The sequence below is a fragment of the Dipteris shenzhenensis genome, chromosome 24 (genome assembly GCF_047967505.1).
Source record: "Dipteris shenzhenensis isolate YYH24624 ecotype China chromosome 24, Dip_SZ_1.0, whole genome shotgun sequence".
Lineage (NCBI taxonomy): Eukaryota > Viridiplantae > Streptophyta > Polypodiopsida > Gleicheniales > Dipteridaceae > Dipteris > Dipteris shenzhenensis.
The window spans coordinates 22,054,894-22,066,099 of NC_141619.1; the positions used below are offsets into that span (position 1 = coordinate 22,054,894).

Consider the following 11,206-nt stretch of genomic DNA (forward strand, 5'->3'; position numbering starts at 1 on the left):
CTCTCCCCCCCCTCCCCCTCTCTCGCTGCCGCGGCAGCGGCCGCGGCCCCCCCCCTTCCCTCTCCCCTCTCTCTCGCTCCCCCCTTCCCTCTCCCCCCCCTCCCCCTCTCTCGCTGCCGCGGCAGCGGCCGCGGCGCCCCCCCCTTCCCTCTCCCCCCTCTCTCGCTCCCCCCTTCCCCCTCTCTCGCTGCCGCGGCAGCGGCCGCGGCCCCCCCCCCTTTCTCTCTCTCCTCGCCTCCCTTTCCCCCCCCCCTTCTCTCTCCCCTCCCCTCCCTCTCTCGCTGCCGCTGCCGCGGCAGTGGCCCCCCCCCTCTCTCTCTCTTCCCCCCCTTCCCTCTCTCCTCCCCTCCCTTTCCCCCCCCCCTTCTCTCTCCCCTCCCCTCCCTCTCTCGCTGCCACGGCATGCCCCCCCCTCCCTCTCTCGCTGCCGCGGCATGCCCCCCCCTTCCCTCTCGCTGCCCCCTCTCTCCCCCCTTCCCTCTCCCCCCCCCTCTCCCTCTCTCGTTGCCGCGGCAGGCAGCGGCCCCCTCCCTCCCCTCTCCCCCCTCTTCCTCTCTCGCTGCCGCTGCCGCTGCCGCGGCAGCGGCAGCGGCCCCCTCCCCTCCCTCTCCCTCCTCCCTCTCACCGCCCCCCCTTCTCTCTCCCCCCCCCTTGCCCCCCCCGCCCTCCCTCTCCCTCTCCCCCCCCTCCCCCTCTCTCGCTGCCGCTGCCGCGGCAGCGGCCCCCTCCCCTCCCCCCCCTCCCCCCTCTCGCTGCCGCGGGCGGCTCCCTCCCCTCCCTCTCACCGCCCCCCCTCCCTCTCTCGCCGGGCCCCCATCCCTCCCTCTCCCCTCTCCCTCTCACCGCCCCCCCTTCCCTCTACCCCCCCTCCCCCTCTCTCGCTGTCGCGGCAGCGGCAGCGTCCCCCTCCCCTCCCTTCCCTCTCCCCCCTCGCCTCCCCTCCCTCTTCCCCCTCTCTATCCCCGCCCCCCCTCCCTCTCTCGCCGCCTCCCCTCCCTCTCCCCTCCCCTCTCCCTCCCCTCCCTCCCCCCCTCTGCGTTGCCGCGGCAGCGGCCTCCCCCTCCCCTCTCTCTCTCCCCCCCCTCGCTGCTTCTCCCCTCTCTCCCCTCTCTTTCCCCCTTCCCCCTTCTCTCCCCCCTCCCTTTCTCTCCCCTCTCTTTCCCCCCCCTTCTCTCGTCTCTCTCCCTCTCTCTTTCTTTCTCTCTTTTGCTGCCGAGGCAGCAAGACTCTCTCTCTTCTTTTCTCTCTCTAAAAATCTTTCCTTCACTTTTCTCTCTTTATAATAAAATTTCAAAGAATACAAATTTTAAAAACAGTACCTGGAAAAAAGTTGAAATCGATGCTTGTGCTTGCTTGTGCTTGCTTTTGCTCTTCCTCCTCTTTTTGCTTCTCCTCTTGCTCTTCCTTGTTGAAATGAGAGAAACAATGAGAGAAGGAGAGTATATATAAGAAAAACTAGGGTTTTGAGTGCTTCTCTCTCATTGGTCCTTCTATAACATTATCTCCTCTCCCATTGGCCTCTCTATTAGATTATCTTCTCTCTCTCTCCCACCCACTCCCATCCTCCCACCCCACTCCCACTCCCATCCTCCCACCCCCACTCCCACTCCCATCCTCCCACCCCACCTCCCCCATTCTCACTCCCACGCCCACGCCCATTCTTTCACCTTCCCCATTTCCACTCCCTCTCCCACTCCCATCCTCCCACCCCACCCCTCCCACTCCCACCCTCACTCCACCCCCACCTCCCCCATTCCCACTCCCACTCCCACTCCCACTCCCATTCTCCCACCCACTCACATCCTCCCACCTACACGTCTCACTCCCACTCCCATCCTCCCACCCCCACCCCTCCCCCCCCATTCCCACTCCCACTCCCATTCTCCCACCCTTATCCTCCCACCTCACCCCTCCCACTCCCATCCTCTTACTCCCATTTTCCCACCCCCCCACCTCCCCCATTCCCACTCCCACTCCCATTTTCCCACCCCCCCCACCTCCCCCACTCCCACTCCCTCCCCCATCCTCCCACCCCACCCCTCCCACTTCCACCTCCACCTCCCCCATTCCCACTCCCATCCTCCCACCTCACCCCTCCCACTTCCACCCCCACCTCCCCCATTCCCACTCCCTCTCCCACTCCCATCCTCCCACTCCCACTCCCCACCCCACCCCTCCCACTCCCACTCCCATCCTCCCATCCTCCCACCCTCACCCCACCCCCACCTCCCCCATTCCCACTCCCTCTCCCACTCCCACTCCCATTCTCCCACCCCCACCTCCCCCATTCCCACTCCCTCTCTCACTCCCACTCCCATCCTCCCACCCCCACCCCCACCGCCCCCATTCCCACTCCCTCTCCCACTCTCCCTTTCTCCCACTACCACCCTCCCAACTATCAATTCCACTATTACTTATAAATTCTAATTAAAACTATTACTTAAATAAATGATATTACTTGAAAACACTCATAGGATTTAAGTTTTAGGATTTCGTGGTTTGGGTTTAGGATTTGGGGTTTGGTGAGTTAGGGTTTAGGGTTTAGGGTTTAGGGTTCAAGGTTTGAGGGTTAGGGTTTGGGGGTTAGGGTTTAGAGTTTGGTGGTTTAGGGTTTAGGGTTTAGGGGTTAGGGTTTAGGATTTAGGGTTTGGGGTTTAGGGTTTGGGGGTTAGGGTTTAGGGTTTGGGGTTTAGGGTTTAGGGTTTGGGAGTTAGGGTTTAGGGTTTGGGAGTTAGGGTTTAGGGTTTAGGGTTCAGGGTTTGGGGTTTAGGGTTTGGGGTTTGGGAGTTAGGGTTTAGGGTTTAGGGTTTAGGGTTTGGGATTTAGGGTTTAGGGTTTAGGGTTTGGGAGTTAGGGTTTAGGGTTTAGGAGTTAGGGTTTAGGGTTTGGGGGTTAGGGTTTGGGGGTTAGGGTTAAGGGCTTAGGGTTTAGGATCTAGGGTTTAGGAGTTAGGGTTTAGAGTTTAGGGTTTGGGGGTTAGGGTTTAGGGTTTAGGGTTTCGGGTTTCGGGTTTGGGAGTTAGGGTTTGGGGTTTGGGGTTTGGGAGTTAAGGTTTAGGGTTTAGGGTTTAGGGTTTAGGGTTTGGGAGTTAGGGTTTAGGGTTTAGGGTTTAGGAGTTAGGGTTTAGGGTTTGGGGTTTAGGGTTTAGGGTTTGGGAGTTAGGGTTTGGGGTTTGGGGGTTAGGGTTTAGGGTTTGGGGTTTGGGGTTTAGGGTTTAGGGTTTAGGGTTTAGGGTTTAGGGTTGTTATTGGTTAGGATTTAGGGTTGTTTTGGTTTACGGTTTAGGGTTGTTATTGGTTAGTGTCTAATTAAATTTTCAAACACGTTCTGGATTTTTAAATCATTAATAAAGTAGATTATTGAGAAGAGACTAATGTTCTTTATAATGGTTGTTACAGCTTGTTTGCAGAGGAAACTCACAAATGAGATGGCTACAAAATTTATTCCGGGGATGGAGGTGATTTTATGTTGCAAAAGAGAAGTAGTTGCATTTGCTACAATCCATGAAAGTGATCCAAATTCTATTTGTCACTTTAGAAGACTTGGCGAAGATAAGGTAGCGGTTATCGTATCAAGGATTCTTAGTGCACATGTGGAGCTAAAGCATAAGTGTGGGGATATGGAAATCCTTGGAGATGTTATGCCCTATAATACTTCCAACAAAGCATTTATTGCATGGGACAGAGATGAGACTTATCCAACACATGTCATCAGGAATACAAAGTGCATATCTTTGGATTTTAGAGTGGGAGATATTTTACAAATGTTATCATTTACAAATAAGTATGTAGCAGAAGGTCAAGTCTTGGGATTTGAACAAGTTGAACACTGGACATTTGTGCAGATGAGAATTCAAAAAGTTACTGATGATGGTATGGATGATAACTCAATGTCATTGGATGGTCCCTACTATGAGGTAGGTAAGGATTTGAGATGGAGCATGCAATTTTTAAAGATTGGAAAGACTCGGCATGTGGTTTTTAATGATAAACATAATGTATACTACAAAATCAAAGAATTGAAAGAATATGCCAATGTACCAAGCTCTATTCCTTCAGAGATGGATGATTCCAATGCACTCAACTATAGCACTGACGTCTTATCAGAAGTCGATGAGTTCATTGGTACCGAGAAAGAAAAATATTTCACAAGTGATGCCTTATCCGGGGTGGATGAGTTCATGCACATTGAGAACTTGGGCAAAGATGTGAAAAGTGTTATATCTTCAAGCATGGATGGCTTCATGGATACTGATAAAGTTCTTGGAGTCAAAGCAGGTAACTATGGAATTATGGAAATCATGCACGATAGTATAATGAGTGATGTTCTCTCTGGAGTAGAGGAGTTTCAAGACTATGGAGTTATGAAATCCATAGAAAGTGCATCAATGAGCGATGTTCTCTCAGGAATAGATGAGTTTGAAGATCATTCTGGACAGTCTATCACCACTGACTATGGAGTTATGAAATCCATAGAAAGTGCATCAATGAGTGATGTTCTCTCAGGAATAGATGAGTTTGAAGATCATTCGGGACACTCTAATGCCATTGTGACAAGTGGTTCTACGATTGTATCAAAAGTAGGGATGAGATCAACAAAGGACTATTCGGTGTTTGACTTTGATTGTGAACTTGTAAATGTTACAAATGGTTTGACGAATGTATCAAAAGCAAGGATGACATCAACAAAGGAATATTCAGTATTTGACTGTCAGAGTGATAAGATCAAGGATGCAACATCTCATGAAAACAACGTGACAAATAAATCTTACAAGGAGAACTACACAAATCCAAATAAGAATGAACAGAAGGTCCCAAAACGGACATACAGATGCATGAAAAGACAACGAGTGCAGGCAGATCCAGAAAAGCAACCAAAGAGAATAAGAGTAATGAATGAAGATGTTATGCTAAAAGCAATGCGATCTACATGCTGTAAGCATACATGTATGCGATCCATTAACTTACATGACATCAAGGGTTGTAGAGAACATGTCTGGCAAAGGAAAGGAAGCAGAAGAAATGAATACCTACTCACGAGATTGTCTTGCTTTCTTGTAAATGATAAGAGAAGGCGAAGTTCAGGACATCAAATAAGGCCTCTTATAAATGGAAAAAGTATATGCAATAATGCATATCGCATTATTACAGGATTATCACATGGCACATATTGGAATTTGGCTAATAAAGCAAAGTATGGAGTTAAATTTAACATTCATGGAAACATAGGAAGGCCCAAAACAAGAGCCTCAACGGTTGCGGCAACAGCAATTTTGAAAGATTACATTTATGAAAATGCTTTACCGCAACCCCACCTATCAGAAATGCATCTTCCGATAGGTTTGACCAAAAAAGAAGTATTTAACTCTATTGGAGAAACACAGAGGCAAAGAGGGCATGCACCGGCATCTTTTCATACTTTGTATACTCTTTGGAAAAAAAGCTTTGGACATGTTAAAATCCCAAAGAGGCAAAAAATGTCAAAGTGCAACGACTGTGATGATCTAAAGCGAGCACTTGAGAGTGCAACATCTCCAGAACAAAAAGAAGCTTACAAAAGAAAGAGAGAATTTCATCATGGACTTGTTCGACATTCTAGAATAAAATATGCATTTTGGAAGGAGCAAGCTATTTCTCACCCAAATGAGTACATGTGCATTATTGTAGATGGTATGGATCAAAATACAACAACATTACCTCGATTCGTTAACACTCCACCTAAGCTACAAGGCAAATACTTTTTAAAGACACATCTATGTGGAGTGTTAGTGCACGGATTTAAGTTTTTTGCAGACATATGGATTGATTCCTTGCATCTACACGATAGCAATCAAGTTGTAACATCCGTTATGAAGGCAATTCACAATGTACATGCAGAAAAAGGTCGCCTACCAGCAACTTTGAGAATACAAGCAGACAATTGCGGACGAGAGAATAAGAATGTACTCTTCTTTGCATTTTGCTCAATGCTAATCGCTCATAGAATCTTCAATGAGATTGAAGTTGGGTTTTTGTTGGTTGGGCACACACATGAGGATATCGATCAGGTATTTAGCACAGTTTCAAGAGAACTAAAACACAAGGACATGGAGACAATGGATGACTTGATAAGAAAATGCGGGAGGCAAGTTGGTGGCCGTAAGGAAGGAACAATATGCTCAATGGTTGAGAGGATGTATGATTGGAAGAGCTTTATTCTACCTTTCATACAAAAAGGTGGTGATGCCCTGATTGGTCATAGCGCTCCACACTATTTTCGATTTTTCTTAAAGGATGAAAAACCAATGATGCAATGGCAACACTATTCTCTTGATACAAAATGGGAACCTGAAGAACCTTACTCTCTCTTAACTTCAATCCCGAGCAAAGAAATGCATCCAACATGGGCTCCTATAAAAGAATTTAGCGAGAAATCCAAAGGTGAAATAGAAGGCTTAAAAGCTTTTATTGCATACAAAGAGGAAATGCTCCGAAGATTTCCTGATTGGAAGCCCTCTTGGAAGGAACACACTACTGTTGTAATTAGCAAGACCTACCAATTGATAAAGGACCTTGCAAAAATGCGAGAAGATGATATTAAGGCAGAACGGCCTTTATTTTGGCCAAATGTTGGTAATGACTTGCGTCCAGCATGTGGTCTCTTTGAAAATGAGTTTGAATCGTTGCTCCCACGTCCATATTATGGACCCAAGAAGAGAGAGTTTATGCCACAAATAGACATAGATGTCCATTGTTTTGTTGCAGTTCGACCATCGGATGATGAACATGAGAACGTGAAGTTTTGGGTTGCAAAAGTAGTTGACGTGAGCATGGATGACCGGGGGAGAGCTACAACATTTACAGCGGTATGGTATGAGCCAAGGGGCAGGAAGGAGAACCAAGATAACAGTACATTGTATAGTAGTTGTTTGAAAAAGGAATGGGTCCCAAACCATGAAGCAATTTCAAGACTTTCCACAGAGACAGTCATAGTATCCTGGAAATCAAGGTCAAAGAAAACAAAGAAGCACATGGGGTATGATGTAGAAGACAAAATAAAATTACCGCAACCAATTATTATGCACATTACAGAGTTCACAAAGATGCTCGCCCGGGAGGAAGTAGAAGGAGATAGCGCAAATGAAGAATGCCCATGATAACACCATTCAAATATCGAGAAAGAGTGAAGGTGGTGGTGGTTGTCCGATGAGAGTGAATGAAGATGGCACCCAAGCGACAAGTGACGACAGAAAGGACATTCTGAACAAGCAAATGTTTGGATCGCTCATTTCTGTGATCATGATAGAAAAGGACATTCAAACAAGCAAATGTTTGGATCGCCCATTTGTACTAAACTCATTGTAAAGGAAAAATTAAATTATTGAAAAGGCCACAGGAGATCCTTTGTACAAAGACTCATCCAGAGCAATATTTGTTGTAAAACTTATGACATGATAATGTAAAATTGCAAGCATAGCTATTGCTACTTTTTGGAGTACAAAAGAGGCTTCCATCATGTCTCATGTGTATATAAACCTTTTAATTTCTTGAATATTCAAGAGTGTTATAGTTTTCTGCATTGAAAGTAAAAAGAGTCTTACAGGTCTCTTATGTATACATTTTTAAAATGTTGTGAATCCTCAATAGCATGGTTTTTCATGGATTTAAACTAATAACTCGGATTTTTTATTTTAAGAATATGATTCTTATAAACAAGAAATAGAAATTTAGGATTTAATAGTAGTTTTTGCATTATTTGTACAACATTGTAGAGAGATATTTTGAAATGTCTTATGTGAAAATGATAGTGCCAGAAAGCAAACTTTTGATTCTCGAATGACAGTTTCATAAAGTAAACTTTTCAGTTGGGAAGGATTTTAAGGAATAGTCCAAAAGTAGACATATGAGTCCAAAATTAATGAAATAAGTGTTCTAAGGTATTTAGTTAATTGTCTTTCGACCTCAAGTTCCTCTGTTTGACTAAGCCTATATGGAGGTTTACAAACAGTGATAAATCCAATTATTAAGTCTATTTTATGATCTACTTCTCTCTTAGGGGGTAAACCATCAGACAGATTAGATGAAAAAACATCTTTAAATTCAAACATTAAATCATTGAGAGAAGATTTATACTTTTAAACATTATAAAAAACAATATTACTTCTTTCCATTATAGAAGACATAAAATCACCAATAAAAGTAAGTTCATAGAGATATATCTCACATTCTTCTTGGTGTAATAGTTGTTCCAATTCCATTGAACAAATAAGAGGAGAGTTGGGCACATCATACCCTAAATCTAGAAGACTCTACCATCTTTTTCAATCATAGTGGAGTTATTAAGATAACTCCATTGTAAGCTATGCCCAAGACTATACAACCATTCTTGACCAAGAACAACATTGGTTCGATCAAGATGCATAATTGGAAACACAAGGTATCTGATAGCCTTGAATATCCACCTCTACACCATGTATCATGGTGTCTCAAACCTTTTTATCAATGCCCTTTGCAAAAGAGACCACATATTTATGGGCACTTGGACTCTCAGGCAATTTTAATTTCTTAACTAATGAGTAGGGTTGATGGTGGTCCATTTCAAGCAATGAACAAGCTCCTTCAAATTCTATGTTGTTGCTTGTTCGTTGTGTAGTAGTTAACCCTACCATAATGAGCACAATATTGCATCTAACAAAGCATGGAGCCACATCTTTCCATCCATTCTTTATATAGCCGATTGATGTGAATCCATGATGACATTGATGGATTAAGGCATGATTTTTTGATGGCTCACGCTCATTTGAAAGTCTTTCTTGCGATGTCTTTTCTATATTTTTTGCATCAAATTATTAGATGTCAATGGTGCATCCAGCTAAAACAGATAAAGTTACATGCCAAAACTAAACTAAATCAGTTGGACATAATATTTCAAATTGATTAAATATTTCTTATGCAATGTTGTGGGTCTATAGAAACTTACATGGTTCTTCACTCTTTGTTTGTAACATGTGCATTGCCTTGTGTTGCTTAGTTGTTTTGTACAACAATGGGATGCAACAAAAATGATGTGGAAATATGTTAGCAAGTACGTACAGGAGCTAAGTTCGAATGTGATTCCCAAAACAATAACAATTTTAGTTTCAAAATTAAGAAAGAGAAAAATTATGAAATAAGAAAGTTTAAAAAAGTCTCTTTGGAGACATCTGATAAAATTGTAGCGATACAAGGATGATTAGCATGGCCCCTATGCGATACAAAGACATCTCTTTGGAGACACACACAAATTGAGAGAGGTTTAAAAACAAAAATTCATACATGATGTCTAGGGAGAGGTGGCACACTTCCTCTCCAAGAGAGCGTGCCCCTTTCTCGTCAGCTTTGTTTTGTCCTGCCTCTAGCTCTACTTTCAGTTCTACTTTCAACTTAGCTCTTATTCAACTTTATGTAATTAAGAGATGGAAAAGAAAGTTTAGGTTTGATGAGCTGGTCGTGCAGTCCTTTCTCGATAATGGTACTATCTGACTGGTTACCTACATGGCAAGGACAACGTAGTTTACTAAATTAGAAGCTTATTACAATTTTCAAGATTGTCATGTGGCTACAGTTTTCATGACTATCATTGAATTATAGTTTTCATTTCTTAGTGAAAGCACATGTTTACAATTTTGAAAACAAGACTTTATAGTTTTCCAAAGTATTGCAATATTATCTAAATGCTATCAACAAATTTTTTGCCACCGATGCCATTTAGATTGGTTTTGCTTCAACTACAATCTCAAATTTATAGCTTATATCTGATTTCCATTGCACTACAATCTCGATTTTAAACTAGGAAATTGCTCTTGATTGCACATTATAGCTTATGGTTCCCCTCGATCACTTTGATCTCTACTTCACTATCTCATGGATACAATCATGGATTCTATGATCATATACTAATGCACCAGCATATCATGTATACGATCTCGGTTTCCCTCAATCACACCCTAAATTCTATGATCCTAGACTAACGTACCAGAATCCATCTTCACAAAACAAACTAGTGCAAAAAGCTAGAATGCACACACCCCATTACACAGTAGCTTTCCATTGTGGAATTTAAAAGATCACCCCCTTTTCGCACCATCCAACGGGCCCCCAACAATAATTCAGTAATTTATGGGACCCTAAAAACACAAATAGTTGGCAGATGTGAAGGGTTCCCATTGTTGGGCAACCAAATTTGGTTGCCCATAGAAGGGCCTAAGGGCATGATGTAGAGTCATGTACGACTAAAATGTTTGGTCATGGGTGGGGTGTGTGTAATGAGATTCCCGCCCATTACCTGCCCATCATTTCAAAACTTGCCTTTTATTGGTTCAATCGATGGCCCAGGCATGGCCAACCTTAGTGTGTAACACCATGGGAGGATAGAAGAGCTATAATCAAGAGGGGGAAAGTGGAATAATGAGGTGCAACAACTTTGAGTACCTAGACAAGCATGCCTTCAGCAACCGCTTTGATCTATGAGATGGACTCAATATGCCAAAAATTGGCAATCACCCAAAACAACAACTTATGTTAATGACAATGATTAACAATTGTGTAAGCCAATCATGTAAGTGGAGAAGTAGGAGACGGTGTGAGGATTATAATATGCTATCTACCCTAAATTTGTATGGGCCCAAGTGCTTATAAGAAGAAAGTGAGGAGGTATAAGAGAGTACAAGGGTTAGCTATCCCTTCAAAAGTGGAATGTATAAAAGGACGAAAGTTTTCATTGTGTACTTGCAACATTTGGAATAGAAGCTCTCTCATTCTCTTGTACTTTGACACTTCTTGCTACCATTATGTGTCGCCTTTGTGAAGATAGTGGGAGTGAGGGAAGGAGTCTCACTTGCGGCTTCCTCACATGCACAGTAGGGGAATACACACAAAGGTGGAGGCTGAAAAACAGTTTTCCTCTTCTTAGTTGTGAAAGCCAAAAGAACTCAAGTACAAAGAAATAGAAGAACCCTATATGTGGGTCTCAAACCAACTCAACTAAGGTGGCTTACTAACTGAGCCACAAACTAGAGTAGATAAAGATAGCTGTCATCCATCATGGGCGGTGTACCAACCGCATCTGCAGCTAACAAGTCGGTGACATAAATGCACAACAGTCACCTTGGCATATCGTGAGTGGAGCTCGATATCTCAACACTCCCCCTCGAGCTCAATCCCAATTCCTGCACACCAAGCAGGTCTCT

At 44.0% G+C, this 11,206-nt stretch overlaps 1 non-coding gene across 1 annotated transcript; it reads left to right on the forward strand.

Moving 5' to 3' along the window:
- The first annotated feature begins 9,165 nt into the window (after nucleotides 1-9,165).
- LOC147886363 (U6 spliceosomal RNA) lies at nucleotides 9,166-9,266 on the forward strand. The gene has a single exon (XR_015543379.1). It is a non-coding gene; the product is annotated as a U6 spliceosomal RNA (small nuclear RNA).
- The last annotated feature ends 1,940 nt before the right edge of the window (nucleotides 9,267-11,206 follow it).